Consider the following 25957-nt stretch of genomic DNA (forward strand, 5'->3'; position numbering starts at 1 on the left):
TCTGTGCCAGGGGTGGGCAAACTTTTTGGCCTGAGGGCCACATTGGGGTTGCAAAACTGTATGGAGGGCCAGGTAGGGAAGGCTGTGTCTCCCCAAACAGCCTGGCCCCCTCCCACTTCTAGGCTCCTGACTGCCCCCTCAGAACCTACAACCCGTCCAAACCCCCCTGCTCCTTGTCCCCTGATTGCCCCCTCCTGGGATCCCCCACCCCTAACTGCCCCCTGGGACCCCACCCCCATCCAACCCCCCTGCTCCCAGTCCTCCAACCCCTATCCACACTCCGGCCCCCTGATAGGCCCCCCGACAGGCCCCCCTCTTCTATCCACCCCCCTCATTCCCCATCCCCTGACTTCCCCCCCCCGCAGAACCTCCGCCCCATCCAACCACCCCCTGCTCCCTGTCCCCTGACTGCCCCCTGGGACCCCCTCACCCCTTATCTGCCCAGCTGGAGTGAGACACGCTGCCACTCTGCTCGGCAGAAGCTCGCAGCCCCGCTGCCCAGAACGCTGGTGGTGCGGTGAGCTGAGGCTGCGGGGGAGGGGGGACAGCAGGGGAGGGTCCAGGGGCTAGTCTCCCCGGCCGGAAGCTATGGGGCTGGGCAGGATGGTCCCGCAGGCCAGGTGTGGCCAGCGGGCTGTAGTTTGCCCACCTGTGCTCTATGCCAACAAGAGAGAGCTCTCCTGTCAGCATGATAAAACCACTTCCACAAGCAGCAGAAGCTGTGTTGGCAGGAGACGCTCTCGCTGACATAGCTCTCACTCATGCACTTATGTTGGTGTAACTTATGTCACTGAGTGTTTTATTCACACCTCTGAGCAGCATAAATTATGTGGCAGAGTGACATAGCCTTAGGCAAATTTTAGCACATGTTGGGGATGGGTGAGTTGCTACAACTTATAGATGTCTTCCTTTTCCACTCAACCCTTTCTAGATTTTGGTCTTTAATAACTATCTAAAATATTCTGTTCATTGTAAACCCTCTGGCCGAAGCTCCTTCTTCTGGAAGCATTCTTTTTTCTGTTCCCTGTTCTTAGGATGACACAATTTGTGCAGTAATGTTTGGCTTTCCAGGCTGAAATAATGTGCAATGTATTTATTAACAGGAGATCTAAAGAAACCACTGTGGGCAGAGTATTTCCCTGAGTGACGCACCTCTTTCCCCTTCACAGAATAAAGTTTCCTATCTGAGGGTTGTTTCCTGCTGGGATTTCCAGACTATAAAAACACCATTTCTGTCCTCAGATTTAGAAAGAGACAAGGTGGGTGAGGTAATATCAAACTTATATTCTGGACTCCTCTATTTTACAAGTAGACCTGGACATCTAAGCTTCCTCTGTCAACTGACAGAGCAGCTCCTCTTAATGGGTATCAACTGATTAATTGTATATGTATACTGTTAGCCCTTGGACCAAATCAGTCAGCCCTGGAACTGTGTGTTGACCTCAGGAGGGGCTAAATTCAGGTTCTCAACCCCCACCCACATCTAGTCATCGGCCCATTTAGGTGGTGAGACAAGACATGACTGGTTGGTAAGGTGCAAGTAAGTGGGTTTATTAACTGAATACATGTGTACAAGTAAACAAGGACCCTCAACTTAACTAAAATAGTACAAAACAGGCTCGGTTGTCAATGGATGGAATATGGTATAAAGCCAGAACCCCAAAGGCCCTTACAGAAAAGAGGGATCCACAATAAGAGTAATGAGAGTAACCACACTACCATGTCTCGTTGACAGGAGAAGATAGGCAGACCCCAAGGAAAGCAGGAATCAAGCTGACAGGGCGCAGGATCAGGAACTTGGGAGACTCAGGAACCACGCAGGTGAACAGGTAAGTCGTTGGTCTTTCGCTGATCTTCTATCTTCTGTCTTCCACTCTTGACCCATGGTCATGTGTGTAGTATGCGAACCTACAGTTGATGATTACAGATGCATGTGTGTGTGAGGTCCAGATGGAATAAGTTCAAGTTCTGCAGACCTGGTCTGTCTTGGGGGTTTCTAGCAGCTGTGCTATTGTGTGGGCCACTGGACTGCTCCTCAGCTCAGAAGTAGAGGTCCCAATCAGGCTACTACCTCTGGCAGCCCTGAGGCAACAAGCAGCAAGTGGCGAGTAGCCCTGAAGGGTGGATGAATACCCTTTAAGTAACTTCATTGTTACTAGGCAGACTTTGAGTCACCTGACTCTCCCATTTTCCTGCACTTTTGGAAAAGGGCGCCAACTGTGGCATAAAGAAGGGTACCAAATAATGAGGCCAAGAACAACAAAGTAGAAACCAGTATGGCCAACATAAAACCGTAGCTGGAAATTCTTCCCCAACAGCACATTCATTTCTACTGGCATTGACAGATGGGATTCCATAGGCTCCCTGCATCCTACCAGATTTTACATTCATTACTGATAATGTAGCACTGTATATTAGAATATACATCTTAGCAGAAAATGCCTCGCTAGTCACAGGGGAGAAAAAGACCAAAGGGCAGATCCTCAGCTGGTGTAAATTGTCATAGCTCCACTGACTACAGTGAAACTATGATATTTTATGCCCGCTAAGGATCTGCACCCAAATCCCTTTCTGGCTGCTTCTGATAATATCATAGAACAATAAGAAATTAGGACATTGAGAAAGATTTTGGAATTGTCTGCACTAAAAGAAATCTTTAAAAAAAGAAGTAGTTAGGGCCTGATCCTCAAGTGTGTTGCTAAGCACTCACAATTCCTATTGAAACCAATGGGCAATGCTCAGGCGTAAGACCTAGGCCCTGATTCTCCACTACCTTATGCTTTTGGGTAGTCATTTACACCAATGCAAAGTGAGTGCAAAAGGAGCAAATACCATGATTTGAATGGTGCAGAATTAGGTGCATAAAGAGCAGAAAATAAAAGCTACACAGATATATTTAATTTTAAAAAATTCAAACTGGTACAAATAAATATTGAACTTCAAGTGAAGAAAACCAATTTAAAAGAGTAACAAACAGCTGTGGCCTCTTCATAATACCCAGCTGTTGTCTCCCACTGCATGACAATATCAGAAGTTTTCCGCACCGTTGTTTTCCCATGTGGTTCTGTTTGAAAGAATCCTTTTCATGGCTCACAGGAGAAGCCCAAATAGATTTGAACAAATTCCAAAGACCATGATCTACTGCCTGTATTACTGTCGCTTGTATGTGCAGGCAATCAGCAAATGTGAAGTCAATTCAGAAACTCTGCTGGCGTGAAAAATGTCTTGTCTATAGTTGTGGAGACATTTCTAATGTCGCATTGTGACAACAGAGAATAATATAGTAAAAGGTTTTTCTGTACCATAGAACTACAATGTCTAGCTGGGGCCCCAGTGTGTGTATTTTTTAAACTAATTTCCAGGCACAGAATGGGACACATATTGTCACTAGGGCTGTCAAGCGATTAAAAAAATGAATCACAATTAATCATGTGATTAATCGCACAGTTAAACAATAATAGAATCCCATATATTTAAATATTTTTGGATGTTTTCTACATTTTCAAATATATTGATTTCAATTACAACACAGAATACAAAGTGTATAGTGCTCACTTTATATTTACTTTTTATTATAAATATTTGCACAGTTAAAAAAAATAGTATTTTTCAATTCCCCCATGACAAGTACTGTAGTGCAATCTCTTTATAATGAAAGTTGAACGTATAAATTTAGAATTATCTGAAAAAAAAAACCTGCATTCAAAAATAAAACAATGTAAAACTTTAGCGCCTACACGTCCAATCAGTCCTACTTCAGCTAATCACTCAGACAAACAAGTTTGGTTACAATTTGCAGGAGATAATGCGGCCTGCTTCTTGTTTACAATGTCACCTGAAAGTGAGAACAGGCATTTCCATGGCACTGTTGTAGCCAGCGTCGCAAGATATTTACTTGCCAGATGCGCTAAAGATTCATATGTCCCTTCATGCTTCAACACAATTCCAGAGGACATATGCCCATGCTGATGATCAGTTCTACTCAATAACGATTCAAAGCAGAGTGGACCGACAGCATGTTCATTTTCATCATCTGAGTCAGATGCCACCAGCAGAAGGTTGATTTTTCTTTTTTGGTGTTTTAGGTTCTGTAGTTTCTGCATCTGAGTGTTGCTCTTTTAAGACTTCTGAAAGCATGCTCCACACCTCGTCCCTCTCAGATTTTGAATGGCACTTCAGATTCTTAAAACTTGGGTTGAGTGCTGTAGCTATTTTTAGAAATCTCACATTGGTACCTTCTTTGTGTTTTGTCAAATCTGCTGTGAAAGTGTTCTTAAAATGAACATGTGCTGGGTCATCATTCGAGACTGCTATAACATGAAATATATGCCAGAATGTTGGTAAAACAGAACAGGAGACATAAAATTCTCCCCCAAGGAGTTCAGTCACAAATTTAATGAACGCATTATTTTTTTAATGAGTGTCATCAACATGGAAGCATGTCCTCTGGAATGGTGGCCGAAGAATGAAGGGGCATATGAATGTTTAGCATATCTGGAACGTAAATACCTTGCAACGCTGGCTACAAAAGTGCCATGCAAATGCCTGTTCTCACTTTCAGGTGACATTGTAAATAAGAAGCAGGCAGCAGTACCTCCCATAAATGTAAACAAACTTGTTTGTCTTAGCGATTGGCTGAACAAGAAGTAGGACTGAGTGGAGTTGTAGGCTCTAAAGTTTTACATTGTTTTGTTTTTGAGTGCAGTAATGTAACAAAAGAAAAATCTACATTTGTAGGTTAAACTTTCACAATAAAGATATTGCACTACAGTACTTGTATGAGGTGAGTTGAAAAATACTATTTTAAAATAATTTTTACAGTGAAAATATTTGTAATAAAAATAATATAAAGTGAGTACTGTATACTGTATTCTGTGTTGTAATAGAAATCAATATATTTGAAAATGTAGAAAAACATCCAAAATATTTAATAAATTTCAATTGGTATTCTATTGTTTAACAGTGCGATTAATCGTGATTAATTTTTTTAATCGCGATTAATTTTTTGAGTTAATCACATGAGTTAACTGTGATTAATTGATAGCCCTAATTGTCAGGATATTAAATAATTACAATCAAGAACCAAAGAAGTATCAGAGATTAGTTTGAGTTTGTCAACATGATAACAATTGCTAATGAACCTCAAGCTAGTGACATAACTGGTGTGTAATAGGTTAAATTGTGTAACTATTTGGTTTATGAAATGTCTAATGTCTGATCTAATGTCATTCAGACATTGGGGCCAAATTCTACACCTACATTCTGAAAATCCCTTTTGAAATCAATGAGGATGAAGTCAATGGATTTACAAAGAATGCAGTTTAGCAAAGAATTTGGCCCCCAAACTATTATCAGAAGAAAATACTTACTCTTTGCATCTTATTTTTAAAGAAACATTTTAAATGTGTCATGACTGTCATTGCATTCCATTCTGCACAAACTGACATTTGTTTTCTAAAATGTGGTTGGCTTGCATATTTCATCCTGAATTTTTAATTTAATTACTAGGGGAGGGATCCTGCAAATACTGCCAAACATAGTGCTTACAACTGTAGCAGTTTCATTACCACTAGGGGGAGTATTCAGTAGTAAAGCACTATGTTGGAAGTATAACCATTTGAAAGTTTTTGCTAAAAGAGCAGGAACTTTTATTAATCTAAAACTGATTACTTATAGTTGAATTATAATGTCACTGATTGATAATGCCTCATGATGGCATCATTTATGTAATATATTAAGATATAAAATTCAAAATGTAACAAATTATAGTAAAAAAATTTACTGGCAAAGTAGAATACAAAGGTCTTGGCATACAGGGAAAAATGTCCAAAGGGAAATGTAAGTATTTCTTCTGCATTTAGTTATTCTGAAATCTGAGTTGATTAAGTAAATGGATTTTTTTTTCTTGTGATAGTGAAGATTTTATTGATCCAGTGTGATTTAATAGTGCTCAGTAATTACAGGCAGAATGTGAGCTATGTTACATCACATATCAATATTTCCACTTTAATCGTGTGGGTGAGCTGTCTGTATAAATTCTTTCTCTGACAGCAGCTCCATGTGTTTTGTACTGTACTTTACTATTTATATACAGTTTGGATTTAATCCTTCAAGGTGCTGAGCACTCTGACCCTGTTCCAGTAAAGCATTTCAACATGTGCTTAACTGAATTGGGTTCAGAGTGCTCATCCCCCTGTAGAATTGAGCCCCTTTCAAGGTCCTTTTCTGTTAACCTTCCTCACACCAGTAATCTTTACTTGCACAAAGAGTCCCTGTGATGTCAGTGGGAGCACTCCCGCACACGGGCAGCGGGTATAATAGGCTTGCAGCTGCTGCCGTGGGACACTAGGCTGGGGCTGCTTGGGCTGGGGCTCGGGTTGGTTGGCCAGCTGGGGCTGGCCTGGGGCTCCTCTGGCAGCGCGGGGGGTGGAGTGGCAGTCTGGGGTTCCAGCCGGCCCAGGCCTTCTCTGGCCACAAGAGGCAGATGGGTGGGGGGGCCTCAGAGCTTTGGCCACGTGGGGGTAGGGCCTCGTGCGGAAGGGACGGGGCTGCAGGACTAGCCTCCCGAAGGGGGAGATCCACCTGCCGCCCATGATCCCATGAAAAAGGATTGCTCACATGAGTAATACTTGCAGGATCAGGCATTATATTTTAAAACGTATAGGTGATTTCCCCATTGCATTTTAGGTATGGTCTTCATGATGTGTTCATGAAATAGTCAGGTTGTAGGTTTTCTGGGGATTTTACTATAGTTATCTAAAATATGTGTAACCCACTCAGTGTGTTGCTTTGTCCCCCTAGGGGCGACTGGGCCATGTATAGAGTGCCATACTGAGAATTATGGCTTATTTCAACAATCTCTAATGTACTAAGCCCCTCTTTTTGTCCTGTGACTGCAGAGGTGTTAATGGGCCACTCTACCTTGAATAGTCCCTTACAATGTGTGCTAACTACTTATGCTATATAATCTGTTCCACGCACATGTAAAGTCCTCAAAGCAGAAGTGGCAGATGGTCCCTAAAAGTGTGTGTGTGAGGGGGGCGGGGTGGAATGCAGACGGGTGCCTAAACTGTGGCCCTGCCCCCTGTGCTGCCCCTTCTCCCTGAGGCCCCATCCTTGTGTTTTCACAAGTTTATGAATGTCCATTTCTCATAATAAGGATTTCCTTGTTTGGACACAGTCTTGGAATACTTGTGGCAGTTCAGCCTGTGAAGGGCACTCGGGAAGGGTGCATTTAGTTTTCCCAGATTTCTAGGTGTGGGTTTAAGCCAGTTTAGTTGTTTGTGAAGAAGGATCCTAAAAATATTGAACCCAACTCTTTTTTCTGCTATTATCCTCCTGGCAGAAATGTTGCATAAGGACTGTAGGCCTCAAAAAAGTACACATCACCACTTGTTTCTAATTTTTCATTATGTACATCTAACTTGTTCTATTCCTTCTCTACAAGCTCACACAAGACACAAAAGTAGAAAATTCATCTGGAGAAAGGCCTACTTTGTCCTTCTCAGTGACACAGTACAGTCTTCATTTTGATCTCCCTTATACCTATGTAACTTCACCAGTTTCAGTGGGGTATTCCTGGTTTATAACAGTGAGATCAGAATCAAGCCCTAGATACGTTTTTAGAGGGGAATCTTCATCCTCTACCCTCATGTCCTCATACAGTCCCATACCCTTCTCTCAAGCTTGTCATCGTACTGCCTATTTAGTTTCCTTTTCGTAACCCCATTTCAGTGCCTTTTACGTCAACCTATTTGCCTAAAAGTCCCCTTCCCACACTAACCTATGAAAAATAGATTAGACAGAGGAATGCATGCCGTTCATATAGTTCCCTATGAGTCAGAGATCATCTGAGCTGACAAAACAAACACATATGGAGGAGTTAAAAAAAAAAACAACCTCTCATCTGCCCAAGATTATTGTTAGGATGCAACATATAATTGCTGAGAAATGTATGGCTACATAAATTGCTCTTCTAGAGGAAATGAGCATGCAGGCAACATGTATTTATTTTAGTGTTGTTCAGAGATTTAATGTGTGAGATTCAAGTTTGTTTGTTTTTTAAATGCAGCTGGCTAGGCTATCCCTGGGCACATGTGACCCTGTGACTGTAGGAGGACTATAATTCCCACCAGAAGAGGATCTTAAAGTGTTGTTTGTAGTTTTCATGGTCTTGTGAAAAAAGGAAGGGCATTTGTTTCAGTGTTTGCAGAGGACTCTTAATTACAGGCAAACCATTCAGGCAGTTGTTAATGCCAGTCATCTCGGGACTAACAGCTGAGCTGACAAAGCAACCATCAAATCTATTTCCATTATTTCTGTAAGGGAAACACTGAATTTGCGTGTGTGGGTGGGTGAAAGTCGAAGAGCTTTTTGGGCACTCAGGTTTTTAAAAAGTACAATATAACAACTGGACTTGATTCTGGAGGACCTTCACATGCACAATTCCTATTGACTTTAAGGCGTGATTCACTTGTGGACAGGTAGCAGGATTCCAAATCTCTTACATAGACTGTTGGGACTGAGAAAGGAAGAAAAGGGGAGTTTGTATTCCAGTGTTTCTTTGTACGCCTTTTAGTTCTGAGTGCTTTAAACCTTGAGAGATCTACAACGCCCGGTGCAAATATGTCAAGGAAATATCTCACTGGAAAAAAGTCAGTTTATTTTCTTGGTACCTCCACCTCTTCAAACACAGGTACAATAACCCTGTGTGTCTCTGTGCACTTTGGGGTATTCTTTTTCCCCATCAGTTCATCTGGTTGATGTAAATTTCCCTATCTTGGGGTTAGCATTTCTTTTAATTCATATTCTCTAAGTGCACATTCATTTTCAAATGAAAATCTTGTAATTAGTGCAACACCATTTCAAAGAGGAAATTGGAGGGGGAGGGTAGGTGGGAACTGCAAGACAGTGCGAACTTCCTGCTGTTTGTGATAAGTGCTCTGTAACCATAGTCTTTAGAGAAAGCAAGAGAAAGGTGACTGTGTGCAGCTTGACTCTTGTCAAATTTACGTTTAACCTCTTCTTTACTTTCCTGGCACATTCACGACAGGAGGGCATGGGCAGCAGGTGAACCAGCAGTTGGGGAAGGCTAGCTCTCTCCCCCTCCACCCAAAGCCCCTCTCCTCCTGTTTTGCCCCTCCCCCGCTGGAGCCCAGAGTGGCCGAGCCCCACCACAGCCCCTGGATCCCCTGTCCCAGACCAGCACCCCCAGCCCTGGAGCACCAGGCAGGCTGTCAAGGTTCCTTCCCCACTCTGAACTCTAGGGTACAGATGTGGGGACCTGCATGAAAACCTCCTAAGCTTACTTTTACCAGCTTAGGTTAAAACTTCCCCAAGGTACAAGCTATGTTACCCTTTGCCCTTGGACTTTATTGCTGCCACCACCAAGCGTCTAACCGGGTTTATTATTGGGAAAGAGCCGTTTGGAAACGTCTTTCCTCCCAAAATCCTCACCAAAACCTTGCACCCCACTTCCTGGGGAAGGCTTGACAAAAATCCTCACCAATTTGCATAGGTGACCACAGACCCAAACCCTTGGATCTTAAGAACAAGGAAAAAGCAATCAGTTTCTTAAAAGAAGAATTTTAATAGAAGTAAAAAGAATCACCTCTGTAAAAATGAGGATGGTAAATACCTTACAGGGTAATTAGATTCAAAACACAGAGAATCCCTCTAGGCAAAACCTTAAGTTACAAAAAGTCACAAAGACAGGAATATCCATTCTATTCAGCACAGCTTATTTTCTCAGCCATTTAAAGAAATCAGAATCTAACGCATCTCTAGCTTGATTACTTACTAAGTTCTAAGACTCCATTCCTGTTCTGTCCCCGGCAAAAGCATCAGACAGACAGACCCTTTGTTTCTCCCCCCTCCAGCTTTGAAAGTATCTTGTCTCCTCATTGGTCATTTTGGTCAGGTGCCAGCGAGGTTGTCTTAGCTTCTTAACCCTCTATAGGTGAAAGGGTTTTCCTCTGGCCAGGAGGGATTTTAACGGTGGTTACCCTTCCCTTTATATTTATGATACAGGCGGCACCACCGCAGTGCCCCTGACCCCAGCCAGGCGGGCGGCGCCGCAGCATCCCCAGCTGGAATACCAGGTGGGCACCAGCCCTAGCTGCCCCAAGTTCTGGCGGCAGGCTGTCCAGCCCAAGCCCCAGCCTGGGCCACGAAAGAGCAGGAACTCACAGGCACTCCTGGGGGTGGAGCATGGGCAGGGCACACCAAGTCGTTTGGGGAGGCTCAGCGTCCCCCCGCCTATTATACCCACTGCCCATGCAGGAGGGACCTGATTCTCCACCCTTTTACCAAGATTGACACCAGCATAATCCCATCCATTTCAATGGAGTTACACTGGTGTAAAACTGAAGTGAAAGAGTGGAGAATACCCATATCTTTAACTGTGTCAAGTATTTCAGGAAAAAATCCTGCACTAGCAGGAGAATGAACTAGATGATCTATTCTAACAGACCTTTTTATTTGGCTATTCAACATAAGTCCTGCCTCATTTTTACCTTTTCCCATAAAAATACCATACTATTTCCTCCCATCCCCCAGCCAAAATAAATGCTCTCTAGAGCCAAATAATGGCAGCCCCAGTATGAGTATATTGGTGGTGAAAGCGTACAAGGAGCCCCTGTCCTCCAGGGCTCCTGTGCAGCATTTTCCAAGCACATTGTATATGATAAGGGAGAAGGAACCAGAGAGACAGTGACGGCCAGAGGAGACATGTGTGGGTAATATTACTATTGTTCACATGCACACAGGAGGGGTGGGAGGGGAGTAGAGATTGTCCGAAAAATTCTGATGAAACCCTATCCTGTCAGAACATGTGGTTCTGTTGAAATCAAAATGCTTTGCAAAATCAGCTTGATTTTGCCAGAATTTAGTTTTAGAAGAAAACCAGGGGGGGGGAAGTTCCAACATTGTTGAGATGTCCCATTTTGACTTTTTTGGAATGAAGCATTTTGATTTTGTTTTGAAAGGACTTATTCTGTGTTATAATATAATGCAACATTTAAAAAAAGTTGCAATCAAAACAAAGTGTGTAGGGTAAAATCTTTTATTGGATCAGCTTCTATTAGTGAGAGAGACAAGCTTTGGAGCCACACAGAACCCTTCTTCAGGTCTGGGAAAGGAACTCCCAGCATCACAGCAAAATGCAAGGTGGAACAGATTGTTTAGTGTAAGTAGTTTAGTGTAAGTAGCACATATTGTAAGGGATCATTCAAGCCAGAGTGGGCCATTAACACCTGCAGTCATAGAACAAAAATGGATATTTACAGACTGTTGTAATAAGCCATAAATCCAGTCTCTCTGTTCAATCCATGATTTTTAGTGTTTAGCAGAGTTATGAATTTAAGCTTCCAGGCTCATCTTTTGAAAGTGTTGTGCAGGTTTCCTTTGATTATGAGGACTGATAGATCAGACAGAGTGATTGCTTTGAAAAAAAAGTGTTCACCCACAGGTGATAGGTTTTTTTTTGTCTTTTAGCATTTTCCTGTGTGAGTTCAAGAGTGGAGTGATTGTCTGGTTTCACCCACATAGTTGTTATTGGGGCATTTAGTGCATTGGATGGAGGAATTACCTCACCCACTTTGTCTCTCTTCCTGTACCCAACACGGCTATAACTGCAGAACCACTGCTTGTATCCTCAAGGCTGAGCTAAATGGAATTGCAAGAGAATGTGAAAAATGGCTGCTGATTCCCTGCTCAGTCAGAAGCAAAATACATCCTCCAGCTCCACATCATTCTTCATCTTCCAGTAGGGAATGTCCTGTGCCTGGAACAGATGTGAAAAATGGTGGTCATGTTTACTGCTCTGCAGCTGCAATGAGCTCAGCCATGCACACATGTTTCTCTATTGCTAGACCATCTCCACACACCACAATTTGGTTGGTACTACTTGGCATTTTTCTCTGCTTTCTTAAGGCAGCTGAATTTGAGCTGCTGGCTTAAAGCACCTCTGAAAATTGACTGCTAGGTGTCTTAAGTACCCTAAAACTAAGATGCCAAAAAATCAGTTTTGAAAATGTTAGCTTAAGTGATTTGCCCAAATCAGTGGCAGAGCCCACAAGTAGAAGTCAGGAGTCCTGAATCCAGCCCCTTGGTCCCCTTGAAACATGCAGTCATGGTCTCATTCCAGAAGTCTCATTATTCACTTTTATTTAATGAAGAACTGCTTTGCAATGGTTAGCAACCCATCTTCCAAATTAAATCCATTTCAATAAACAGTTCAAAGTTAAATAAGTAAAGGTCCAGTGTGCCTTGTACTACACATAAACCCTATACTTGATTAACAGATTAAAAGGAGGGATACTTAAAAAATTTTTGCAGCACAGAGGAACATAACTGAGTATTATCAAAGTCAGGCTTAGGCCACTGCAGTCCTTGTCAAACTCAATTCCCAGGTGTCCCTCTTAAAAGCAGGTCTTCATATGGTGTTAGTTTTCATGATCCCGGGACAAGTGTAAAGGCCCCTATTTTGACATTTGCAGAGGGTCCTATATTATTGCTATTATTTGTGTTACAGTAGCACCTAGGGTTTGTCTACATTGCAATGTAAGTCCAGGCTCAGACTCAGGCTCAAGCCAATCCCTGTCTCCTTCTGTCTACACACAAATGGAGGAGAGGAAGGTGATCAGGAACAGTCAACATGGATTCACCAAGGACAAGTCATGCTTGACCAACGTGATTGCCATCTATGATGAGATTACTGGCTCTGTGAATATGAGGAAAGCAGTGGACGGGATATACCTTGACTGTAGCAAAGCTTTTGTTACAATCTCCCACAGTATTCTTGCCAGCAAGTTAAAGAAGTACGGATTGGATGAATGGACTATAAGGTGGATAGAAAGCTGGCTAGATCGTCAGGCTCAACGAGTAGTGATCAACAGCTCGATGTCTAGTTGGCAGCTAGTATCAAACGGAGTGCCCCAGGAGTCAGTCCTGGGGCCGGTTTTGTTCAACATCTTCATTAATCATCTGGATGATGTGTTGGATTGCACCCTCAGTAAGTTCACAGATGACACTAAGCTGGGGGGAGAGGTAGATATGCTGGAGGGTAGGGATAGGGTCCAGAGTGACCTAGACAAATTGGAGGACTGGGCCAAAAAAAATCTGATGAGGTTCAACAAGGACAAGTGCAGAATCCTGCACTTAGGACAGAAAAATCCCATGCACTGCTACAGGCTGGGGACTGACTGGCTAAGCGGCAGTTCTGCAGAAAAGGACCTGGGGATTACAATGGACAAGAAGCTGGATATGAGTCAGTGTGCCCTTGTTGCCAAGAAGGCTAACGGCATATTGGGCTGCATTAGTAGGAGCATTGCCAGCAGATTGAGGGAAGTGATTATTCCCTTCTATTCAGCACTAGTGAGGCTACACCTGGAGTATTGCGTCCAGTTTTGGGCCCCCCACTACAGAAAGGATGTGGACAAATTGGAGAGAGTCCAGTGGAGGGCAACGAAAATGATTAGGGGGCTGGGACTCATGACTTACGAGGAGAGCCTGAGGGATCTGGGTTTATTTAGTCTATAGAAGAGAAGAGTGAGGGGGGATTTGATGGCAGCCTTCAATTACCTGAAGGGGGGTTCCAAAGAGGATGGAGCTTGGCTATTCTCAGTGGTGGCCGATGACAGAACAAGGAGCATGGTCTCAAGTTGCAGTAGGTTGGATATTAGGAAAAACTATTTCACTAGGAGGGTGGTGAAGCCCTAGAATGGGTTACCTAGGGAGGTGGTGGAATCTCCATCCTTAGAGGTTTTTAAGGCCCGGCTTGACAAAGCCCTGGCTGGGATGATTATTTGGGGTTGGTCCTACTTTGAGGAAGGGGTTGGACTAGACGACCTCCTGAGGTCTCTTCCAACTCTAATCTTCTATGAAATCATGCCAGTAAGCCTTCTGGGCCCAGGCCCTAGAACCCAGCACAAGGGGTAGTTCTGAGCCTGAGTCCCACTATGACTTGGATTCACAGTGTAGTGTGGACACAGCTTGAGCCCAGGTCCCGCAGACTTGTGTCCTCCAGCACTATCCCACAATCCCATCTGGCAGATGTGGGGCAGGTGACACCAAGATGCTGGTGTGCATTCTGCCATTGGTAGATATATGTTGCTACCTGCAGCTTGTAATAAATTTTGCATTGAGTCATAAGTCAGATATCTGTTCCACTCATATATGAATAAGAAACATGAAACAAACTTACCAGGCTCTGGGGCTACTTCTGCCTCTTCTGGTTTTGCTGACAGTTCTACAGTGGGCTGCTCCTGGCGGGTGGGAGGAGGGTGGAAGAGGTCAAAATGGAGAGCGGGAAGCAAAAATAGCAGTTAAGTATTTAAAATTACTTTTTTACTTGGTGCTTGCACATTCTTACAAAGATGTGCTGGGGTGTTGGAAGGCAGTATAAGGTTGTTATTTCTTTTAGTTCATCACACTATACAAAGCAGCCATGCCACAGCATAATGAGTCACTTGTAAACAGTAAAACTACCATGGGGAGGGTGAAGTGTAGTGCAATGACTGAAATACACCTGGGGGGTTGTATGCAGTCCAGAAATGGGCAGTTCTTTGAGTGTTTGTTTTATCATGTGTGTTTGCCTGTAATCCATAGGTAAATGGGGAAGGTTCTGTTGTTGGGGTGACCACACGCAATTCTGTCTCGTGGCCTGACTTGGTTCCCTCTGTTAAGGCCACACCTTGCTCTGTGGGACATATGCCAGTATTTGCCCTGGCCATGTCCTATTTGCTGCCCTGGGACTCCACTTCTTCACTGACTGGAGTTTTCTTAATCCTTGCCCAGTTCCTGCTTCAGCTGGGTCAGGACCCAGGTTTGGTTCTAGCCTGTTGTTGTGTATCTCCATGATAGGAGGTAATTCATAGAGTACCTAAGATACCCGTTTGACCACCCTGTACAGTCCCTTGTACTTCTGTTGTAACTTGGCACTCAAACTCCTCTTCTTTCTGAGATCCCTGACCCAAACTAGCTCACTCCCCTTGTATATCTGCTTAACACCTGCTCAAGTAATACCTTAGCAACAGTCTATGCCTTGTGGTCAGGCAGTGATTGAACAGATTACTTCTCATTGTGGTCATAGGCTCCCACAAAGAAGTAGTGACTGTGACTGCCTCTCAGTGAGAGGTAGAGGTTCCAGAATATCCATAGCTACCCTCTCCAACCATGCCATGGGTGCTCTGAGTGTAGTATGTGCTGTCTTATGGGCCCCTCAGGTATAGCAAGACTTTACCCAGTCCTTAACAGATCTACCCCATCCAGGCTGATGTTGAACCCTTTGCATAAGCTTCTCTATCCCCAAAAGTCCCACAGTCTTGTTGCTATATAGCGCCTTCAGAATCTCAGGCACCAATCCTCTTGGGACCACTAGGTGAGAGTAACGGCCCATGTTCTCCATGGCCTTTGAGTGGCTAACCAGAAGCCCTTGCTGTAGGTGTAAGTGAGACCAGGCTTCTCTGTATTGGCGTATACCTGGATCTGCCTGTACCTCTTCTGGCAGATCTGACAGTCTTTCTTCCTTCCTGTGCTACCTGTTCCTTGTCCTTTCTATCCCAAGACCAGCCAATCGACTCCCAGAAAATGGAAGCAACCACCCTGATTCAAGTACAGCCGCCTGGCATTTAACACTTCCATTTTATTCTGACCACCAAGCTGTAAACAGTGAACTGTCTCCTGTGTTTGATGTGGCCACCAAAAAGAAGTAGTCTTTTGCAAAGCACACTGAGATCTGGTCAAGGGTCCATAACAATAAACCTTTTGTTCTTAAGTCTAAATTAAATTAGTGTAGGTTATTTAAAATGTGACATACACCTCTACCCCAATATAACGCTGTCCTCAGGAGCCAAAAAATCTTACTGCGTTAAACCGTGAAACCATGTTATATTGAACTTGCTTTGATCCACCGGAGTTCATAGCCCTGCCCCCCCCCGAGCGCTGCTTTACCGTGTTATATCCGAATTAGTGTTATATATCGGTCGGATTATATCACGGTAGAGGTGTATTTCAAACCTCCCTACATATAAATATATATTCCTTCAGGCAGCCACCAAGTAAATGCTGCCTTTATTTTCTTGGCACATCTTGTTTTTATTAGTGACAAGGCTGTGTGGTCATATGATCACAAAGTTCTGTTTAGAATATTAATAAAATAAATATATTAGGCTAAAATTGTACCCAGGCCTGCAAGATATGTTCTATCCAGGATGCAAGACGTGTGCTCAGTCCTTCCTGTGAGTTGCTGAGAACCTTTAACTCTCACAAAAACAAAAGACAGGGAGTTGAGGGTGCTCAGTACCTTGCAGGATTAGTCCACTAAGCCTTTGAAAGATTACATACATTGTATGTAGCAGCAATAAGACATCAATATTACTAAAATCTAAAGACCCAGTTCAAAAATGTCAGGCATATCATTGCACAAGTATTTTAATATCTATAAAAAACAACCAGAGCAGTGTGAGCCAAATTTGCATTTCACAGCTAAAAATCAATGCCTCTCTGCACAGCTATGAGAACACATCAGAATAACAATGAGATACTTTGGCATATTAATACATTTTAAAAACATTATGTAAAACCTCCCTTGCTTTTTCAGGTGAAATCTTGTAGAGACAGCTCTCCATTTATGCTGGTTAAGCCTGTCACATATCTCCTATAAATCTATCTCTACTAATTACAAAGCTGCAATAAGTGAGGATTTTAACATTTATTATTTAATTTAATATTTCAATGTAATTACTAATGCAGATCCCCAATGCTGCAGACTGATCTGCAAGCTGCATCTGCACCTGGGTGGAACTACACTGACTTTTGATGGGCCTCTGCTCACATGGATCAGCTTGCAGGATCAGGGCCTTAATTATTGCCACAATGCATTGTAGTAACTAAGGCCTCAAAATTATGGGTTATGACTGTTTTAAGAATTGACAGGTATCAAGGCCTTTTGGAAAATATAGAACAGAGCACTGAGAGAATAAAAAACTAAGGTCTAACAACCAGATTCCTTCAATAAGTCTGAGAAAACTCAAAGTTTATTGCAGTCTTTTGCAAGAGTGTACTGCTGATGCTTCTAAAGAGACTTCCTGTCTTTAATCTCTTTGAATGAAGGAATTAAAAATCATATTACATTAATATCTAACGTTGCTATTAGATGTGCCAGATGCTTATTAAAATGGGAATCAATATTAATTAAAATTTGTATAAAAGGGAAGTCAGCTATAAGTGATACAGCTTTGGACAATATATTGTGAACGTTAATGACAGGGTTTACCTCTTGGGCAGTCCTGGTGAGGGGGTGGTAAAGAAGACTTTATTTTTGATAAAGTGAAGTAGTATGGCTAATGTTTTCAATCAAGCATGCTTATGCTATCAATTTAGTAAATTCGTCTGTGTTGAAAGAGGCAGTAAATAAAAAACTGAAACCAAATACTGTATTTATAAAGACACTTGACCACAGAGTGGAATAAACAGAAATGTAACTGGTTAATAATGCCTGGACTCAGCTCAGCTGTACATACCAAGGTCTTTACCATTATCGTTAAAACAAGGAGAACACAAATGGAAGATTTATATAGCTGTTTGGGCTTGCTGCAGAACAGTTCTTGAAGTGACTTTGCATTATATAATGGACTGTTCAAACAAGTTTAAAGAGCATCAAAGAATTTGGAGGGACTTTCTATCAATTATAGGAATTGTAAACTGGACATTTTGACAGCTAGCAGGGTTGATGGAGACACTGCAACATGAGCCAGCACAGAGCCCACAGAAAGTGATTTTCAGAGGTAAATTGCTGACCAGAGCAAACCAGCCTGTGTTCAAGGTATGTCCCAAGATGGTTGTACCAACAGTTATGGCCTAACTGGTCCTACACAGGCTGGTGTGTTACATAAAGAGACTGGAAAATTTCAGTCCCAGTTGCAAGAATACAAAAGCTGATATCTTGTTTTCTGTTGGGATGGTGAGAGAGGACTATTTTCATTTTGGATAGACATTTCAAATCTTTGGAAGAAGCATGGGTCACTGTAGCAGAGTAGTCACCCGCTCCTGCCCTGAAGGGCTTGAAATCAGCCCTGGGAGAGGGTTGCTCCTAGGAAAAGCAGCAAGCCTCGGCTGATTGGGAGAAACAGCTGCAGCCACACCCCAATCAGGGTCCAGCTGGCGTTTATAAGAGGGCAGTGGGCCAGGAGGACAGTCTCTCTTTAGAGCAGTGGTTCCCAAACTTGTTCCGCCGCTTGTGCGGGGAAAGCCCCTGATGGGCCGGTTTGTTTACCTGCCGCATCCACAGGTTCGGCCGATCGCAGATCCCAGTGGCCATGGTTCGCTGCTCCAGGCCAATGGGAGCTGCTGGAAGTGGCAGCCAGTACATCCCTCAGCCTGCACCACTTCCCGCAGTCCCCATTGGCCTGGAGCAGCAAACCGCGGCCACTGGGAGCCGCGATCGGCCAAACCTGCGGACGCGGCAGGTAAACAAACTGGGCCGGCCTGCCAGGGGCTGTTCCCTACACAAGCAGTGGAACAAGTTTGGGAACCACTGCTCTAGATGTTGAGAGGGAGGGGTCTGACTGCTGGGAGCTGAGCACGGTACCTAAAGTAGAGCAGGGCTGGGGAAAGGCCAGAGGAGCTGGGGAGCTCTGGCCTGAGAAAGCCCCAGGCTGCCGGCCTTGATGAAGGACTAGGAAAAGGGTACTGGGGTTGCAGAGGGCAGCCCAAGGGTAGGCAGAAGCAGCAGGTCCAGACCCTCCTTGACGATGATGAGTGGCAGTTAATGATGAGTCCGCCCCAGGGAGCGGGGGCTAGATGGTGACTGGCAGTAGCCAAAGACTGAGGCGAGGTGGGGATAGAGGGTGGGGGTTACCCAGGTGGGGAGACCCAGATCTGTGGGGGTACTGCCAGGGGGCAGCAGCCCAGTGTGAAAGGGGCACCGGGGTCCGGGAGGGACTTGGGGCCCAGTGGCAAGCGGGACACTGGCCTGCAGAGGGCACTCTGGAGGCTGGAAACACTAATTCCCTGGACTACCAGGAGGAGGCGCTGCAGGGGTGAGCCACAGTCACCATCTGATTGGTCCCTGCTAGGACATCCAAGAAGAGGAACCAAGTTGGATCATCCAGCAGAAACAGGATAAAACAGCCTGTGACCTTCAGCACATTGCTTCCCAAAAGTCAGAGACACTTGGAAAGGAGAAGACGGAGGTCCTTGACCATCCACCTGGGAGTCCTCCTGGTGACATCAAGTACCCATCTCAAGTACGCAACTTTAACTGCCTTTCTGTTTTCTAGTATTGGGTTGCCTGCTAGTGCACTGAGAAAAGACTTCTCTGTCCTTTACTCCATTTGTGACCAATAACTGAGCTGAACGCTGATGGCTGAGCAAAGATCTGGTGATAAGTAACACACAGACTTTCCCTTGGGTGATAACACAAATCAGTCAATTGACCACTTCCTGAAACTGGGTACTTAATTAGTAGGGAAGTGTCGATGCTTGTGTACATATTTAAAGATGGTCACAGAAGTGTCTTTTTTTTCTTTTTTGTAACTGATTCCAATCAAGATTGTTGTAAGGTAGCTTTAAAACTGAACAAGTTACCATTGTTAACTAAGATTGTAGAACGCTGTACTTGTGTCTACCATTGTTTATGGTTTCTTACTACCTTTCAAGTTCTAGATGATATAGACATAAAATGAGACCAAGTGTACAAGCGTTTTGAACTGCACTCAGTCTGTCATAACTGTAAGAGTTCATGTTAGATAGTTAGGAGTGTCAGTCAGATCCTGGGGCCATATCTTTCACAGGCAAATAGATTAAAAGAGTTGACTATTATACATCTATTGGGTAGGAGACCTTAGTGAATTGGCATGTAAATAATTGACCAAAATCGTTTTGTGATCTATCTGTGAATTGTTTTTCCATCTGTTGTGTTAGCAACACCAGAACTGAACCAACTGACACAAGTAAGGCCCTATTCTGAGGAACTCGGTCAAAAATCTAAACAAAATTACCTTCAAGGTAATTATTGAGTGTTTTTATTTTATTATATAATTAGATTCTGAAAACCAAATGTTCCTATCAAACAACTTTTTAATTCATGTAGCCAAATCTTAGTCCAATATAGTTTTTGCCTTTTTATATTCTATACTGTTATTTGCCATTAAGGATATTTAATAAACCCTATCAAACTAATCTGAATCTTGTGTCCCAAACAATTGAAATTAAAAAGCCCTAAAACAGATCAGCTAAAGCAGTTGCTTAATTAAGGTTTTGTTTTATACCCTATCTTTCTTATAGTATGCTAAGTAAGTTATCCTTGTGTGGGTATATACACACACCTTATTTAAAATTTTATATGGTAAATGGGTTTAATCTTGATGAACTTTAAAGTAACTTTTCTCTACTAAATTTTGGATTTTAGAAGATAAGCTGTTAGACCAATAGACCAGTTCAAAAATAGAAAGACTACTATGATTACCTTGTTTCCAAGAAGAAGATTAGTCTGGGTTTAGATTAGCAGAGGAAAAAGTGACAATGACAAAAATTATAAGTCTGAATTTATTTTTAGTTTGCTGAAGGCCTGATTTTGTTTTGTTGGTGTACTAGGGTTTTTCCCCCATTAGCTATTTTTATAGGGGGTTATATTTAACTTTCCATAACCCAGATAAAACTATGCTAGCTTACTCAAAAGTAGTCTTAGGTGTCTTGATTTTTTTTTATTATCTAGACCACCATTCACTGATATGTAAAACACTGAATACTTTTTAAATTGCCTGCTTGCCTGGGACTTTTTCCAAGTTGGTGCTCACTAACAAGGACCTATTCAAACTTGATTAAACTAAGTTGCATTGCTCCAAACTCCAAAGTGAGCCTCACACCTGATTTGTCTGCAGATCTCAGAGGGAGTCACTGAGAAGTGGAGTGAGCAAAATTCATAAACTTTAAGAATCAAGGGTAAGGTTGAGAAGCCTTCCCTTACAGGTCTACAAGCCATTAGAGGGGAGGCAGACTTATCAGAATCTCCAAGACAGACAACAAACAGGCCATGCCAGCTTTAGAACCATTTCTCCCTGTACCTGAAGGTTGTCTGCTCATGAGAACTTAGGGCTGTGCTAGCATATCATTGCCATCTGTCTCCTTGACTGCAATTCCAGCTCCAACTCTACAAAAGTCTAGAAGACAGAAAGCTAAAGCGTTGGTGACCCTCGGTCTTATTTTTTCCTCTCTATTTTAGATCTTTTGTTTTTATTAGCTGGAGATTTCCCAACTGTTTTCTCTTTATTTTCAGGATGTGGAAGTGAGTGTGGCTGTGTGTATACATGTGCATGGGGAAGCCACATGAGGAAGGCATCAGAAAGAAAAGTTTCAACAGCTCTAAATATTGTCTCAAGACACTTGTTAAAGAGTGTTCTGTGTGTAAAAGTCCTGAGAACCTTGAGATTGTCATTTGTCTTTTCTGGTAAACAAGAGTTGTTAAACTTCTCCTTATCAAGAGTGTACTGTTAAAGTTTGTTTTATAATACGTTTGCTGGGGGCATTGGTGGAGTGGGAGAGGGTTAGCGACCCCATAGTAACTGAAGTCGGGGTAGGTAGTTTCTAATTGACTCTGAGGTTGTGGCCCAGACATTAGGTGGTAGTTTGGTTTCAGTGTTAAGGTACTTAACTAGATTCAAAGCATAGGTTTGTTTAATTTGGTAAAATGGTTTAATTGGGATTTTTAAAGCTCACAGGCAGCAAGCTTCTTAGAATTTATGTAAGGACTGATTATTTTTGGTATTTGATTAATTCCAATCTATTGTGGAGACTAACTTGAAACTGGGTTTGTTTACTGTAATTTGTTAAGTAAAAACAACAGTTAGTATTATGAATAGTTTGGTTCTGGTGATATGTTTTCTTGAATTTATTTTAGCTTAAGAGTTTCAACAACATTTATAAGCCAGAAACCAATAATGAGTCACATTCCTTTCAGTAGGCCACATGGGACCAGAAGCTTTTAGGGTCTGGGATGGCTACAACCCTGTCAGTCTGGAAGCCGTCTAGTTCCTTCTAATGAGTCTGGTTCTCACAGAATCGGTGCCTGAAGAGGAAGGAAAAGTTGACTTATGTATTGATTTGGGGAATCTTCTATATACTGCTTATGAATTCTCCAGTTTGAAATTTGAACTGCCTGTATCCTTATATCTTATGGCTGTCTTTCAGAGTATTCTTACATCATAACCCTTGTGCTGAGGAGGGAAGGGACAGACATGTATCTGGCTTTAAATAGGATGATTGGTAAAAGTTATAAGAACCTGAATAGTCATTTAGACCATCACAGAAGAGTGGAGTAGCTGTAATCTGGATGGAACAAGCTCTACCCAGCTTGTCTAGAGAGCTAGTGTTTGGAGGAGTGGATTTCCCGCAAAGCGTGACCCAAAAAAAGGTACTGATACTAGCCTTTAAAACCAGAGATTGGATGGATCAGAAAGTGAGAAAGGAAGCCTGGGCAGGCGAGGAACAGAGGGCATGATTTCATAGCAAAGGGACCAGCCAACAAAGAAGAAAACTGGCTGCACAGGAAAGAAAGACTCCATGGTTGAGAGGAGAAATTGTGTGCAGAAGGGGTGGGGATCCTGGACTCCTTAGAGCAGTGGTTCTCAAACTTTTGTACTGGTGACCCCTTTCATATAAAAAAATCTGAGTGTGACCCCTCCTTATAAATTAAACACTTTTAAAATATATTTAATGCCATTATAAATGCTGGAGGCAAAGTGGGGCTTGGGGTGGAGGCTGACAGCTTGCGACCCCCCATGTAAGAACCTTGTGACCCCCTGAGGGGTCCCTAGCCCCAGTTTGAGAACCCCTGCCTTAGAGGATTCTGATGTAAGCTCAAAGAATATTCAAGAGTGCTAAGGAGACTGGGGCAGGGAGATGCGTACAGCTGTTGTTTTTATCTGAATCAATATACTTCCTGTGCTAGCTAATGTAAAGAGTGACTGGTTTGGAAGAACCCTATGTGTCTATTATGTGGGCCACTATCAAGTGTCCCTGAAGAGGTGAACTGTAAACCCCTAGTGCCCACAAGGTTAGAGCTCTGGGAAAGGGTGTGATAAGCTATTAGGGAATTTGGGGGTTAGCGCTGGTCCTGGGGACCTAGGACAGCTGGGCCCTGCGATACCATTTCCACAAAGGAGTAACAGGCAGAAAGCCTATGCCTAGAAAGTGTGTTAGAGGGGCCAAGGAGGGAGACAGGGCTGTAGCCTACTCAGACCCAGGGAAGCTTAAGAGCACATGGGCCCAGTGTGGTGGGACAGAAACACAGCAACCTGGTGAGTGTTCCGGTGAGGGAGCACTAGCAGGGTTTGATTGTACATTGATTGACAGTACATTGATTAGCCTTATTGGAACTGAATTGTTTTTGAATTATTTGTCTGGAGTCTGTCCTTGGAATCCAAAGACTGTTTGAGCAAGTAGTACTGCAGAAAGCAGAACAAGCACTAGCCACGGAGCTGCCATTGTGCAAACAGGAAGTACCCATTTCTTAGTGATAAAGAGAATGAGAAACTGCTGTGGATTTTCTCCAAATTGCTTTATTGATTATCTACATTATTTTTGAATTTCAATGGAAGGACAAGCCTCCCAGCTTGACTGACTAACTGTATTTAAATAGTGGTTTGCAGTTTTGTTTGTGATGTGTCCTGAATTGAAACAGACAAGTGTGTTCTGCGTTTTAAAGGCGTTTCCTACTTTTTATATTTTTGCCTTTGCCTTCATGTGCATGTCAACAAGCTTCAGATTACAATGAAAACCTGTGAGGTCCTTCAAGAGAGAAGCCAACTGTCTTATTCATGAAGCAGAGAGCCTGTAGATGTACTGCTAGAGAGTCTACTTCAAGAAGTAGAGAACGTTAGTTTTCTTGAATCCCCTCCCCACCTAGTGATAACACATCCCCAACATCACACAACAAATTTATATAACTTGCTGACGGTGATATTAAAATAGGGGTGATCGTCTGGGTTGCTAAGTTATCATAATACGGAGGTTGCACCTTTTGTATTCTGACATCTAGCTAAGAAAGTAGTGGGGTCTGACCCAGCAAACTGGGAGGGCTGGGACTCGGAAGTTACAGAACACTCTTATTTGAATTGGGAAGGAACGGAGAACCAGTGCCATAACACAAACTGAGATAACATTACATATGGTTCAGTCTTGTTAAGTCAGGCATTGTGTTAGGAATGGTTTAAAGAGAAACCCAAAGTTCAGGCTTTGCAGAAGGATAAAGAGAAACTAATTTTGCAGAACCTGAACATTGGGCTTCTCTTTAAACCACTCCTGACGCTACGTGAAAGACTGAGGTTTGGATCAGATAAGGGAGTTATTTGAGTCAGCTGAGCAAATTGGCAAATGTGACCCTCGTAAGAAGCGGGCACAAATCCAAGAGCTTATTGCCCTGGTTAGGAATCCTAAGGCCTTTTGGAAATATTGCAAAAGCTGATAGAGTTCACCTTGAATTTGGTTTGATACTCTTCCCCCCAAAGTGAGTGGAGAATGAGATAGTGTCAGGAATTACTCATTATTATATAGAAGTGATAAGAGCAGTAGGGCTTCTCCGTACAGAAATTAACGTTAGAGATGGCATGCCCAAGACACTGTGATGAGAGGTGTTGTATCTGTGTTACTGTTGGAGGAGATAACAACCCAGATGATCATCCCTATCTTAATAAGTTATATTTGAAGAAGCTACCAGTTTTTGTGCGACAGAGGATAAAGATGATAGCTGACCCCTTCAAGGAAAATTGTCACCTTCACTCAGAAAGCACAACTAACCAAAGGGTCTTCAGTGGAAGGCGGGGGGAAGGCATCTAGTGGCTTGCTAGATAGCATCTGTGCTCTTGAATCTGGAAGTGCTGAACTAGTGTTAGGGGGTAGAGAATTATCTTCCCTAGGAAGGTGAAGTGTAAAGGTCAGGTATTAGGAACCCAACACACAAGAAGGCTGTTGAAAGATAAGAATTCAGGCTGTAAGACTTGGGATAAGAGTTAAATAAAAACAACTTAAGAATGATGGGTTTGAGAATAAGCAGCTTGTCAGAGCATTGGACAATAAACTGGACAAAACTGGAAGAGGTTGCAAGTGCTTTGGAGGATAGGATTAAAATTCAAAATCTGGACCAACTGGAGAAATGGTCTGAAGTAAATAGGATGAAATTCAAAAAGAACAAATGCAAAGTACTCTACATAGGAAGCAACAATCAGTTGCACAGATACAAAATGAGAAATGACTGCCTAGGAAGGAAAACTGTGGAAAGAGATCTAGGGGTCATAGTGGATCACAAGCTAAATATGAGTGAACAGTGTAACACGGTTGCAAAAAAATATATATATATATATATAGTTCTGGGATGTATTCGCAGGAGTGTTGTAAGCAAGACACGAGAAGTAATTCTTCCGCTCTACTCCACTGATTAGGCCTCAACTGGAGTATTATGTCCAGTTAGGGGTGCCACATTTCAGGAAAGATGTGGACAAATTGGAGAAAGTGCAGAGGAGAGCAACAAAAATCATTAAAGGTCTAGAAACTATGACCTATGAGGAAAGATGGAAAAAAATTGTTTTTTTTAATCTGGAGAAGAGATGACTAAGGGGGGGACATGGTAACAGTTTTCAAATACATGAAAGGTTATTACAAAGAGGAGGGAGAAAATTGTTCTCATTAATCTCTCAGGCTAGGACAAGAAGCAATGGGCTTAAATTGCAGAAAGGGCGATTTAGGTTGGACATTAGGAAAAACTTCCTAACTGTCAGGGTGGTTAAACACTGGAATAAATTGCCGGCGGAGGTCGTGGAATCTCCTTCATTGGAGGTATTTAGGAGCATGTTAGACAATCACTTGTCAGGATGGTCTAGATCAGGGATCTCAGACTCAAATCATCACGAGGGCCACATGAGGACTAGTACGTGGGCCTGAGGGCTGCATCCCTGACCTTTTA

General features: G+C 42.9%; 1 long non-coding RNA gene across 1 annotated transcript; it reads left to right on the forward strand.

Annotated features, from left to right (window-relative positions):
- Positions 1-588: 588 nt before the first annotated feature.
- Positions 589-21744, forward strand: LOC140905087 (uncharacterized). Its single transcript, XR_012156739.1, has 5 exons — positions 589-1259; positions 1736-1829; positions 19077-19247; positions 19924-20007; positions 21278-21744. It is a non-coding gene; the product is annotated as an uncharacterized lncRNA (long non-coding RNA).
- The last annotated feature ends 4213 nt before the right edge of the window (positions 21745-25957 follow it).

This window comes from Lepidochelys kempii, chromosome 1 (genome assembly GCF_965140265.1).
Source record: "Lepidochelys kempii isolate rLepKem1 chromosome 1, rLepKem1.hap2, whole genome shotgun sequence".
NCBI lineage: Eukaryota > Metazoa > Chordata > Testudines > Cheloniidae > Lepidochelys > Lepidochelys kempii.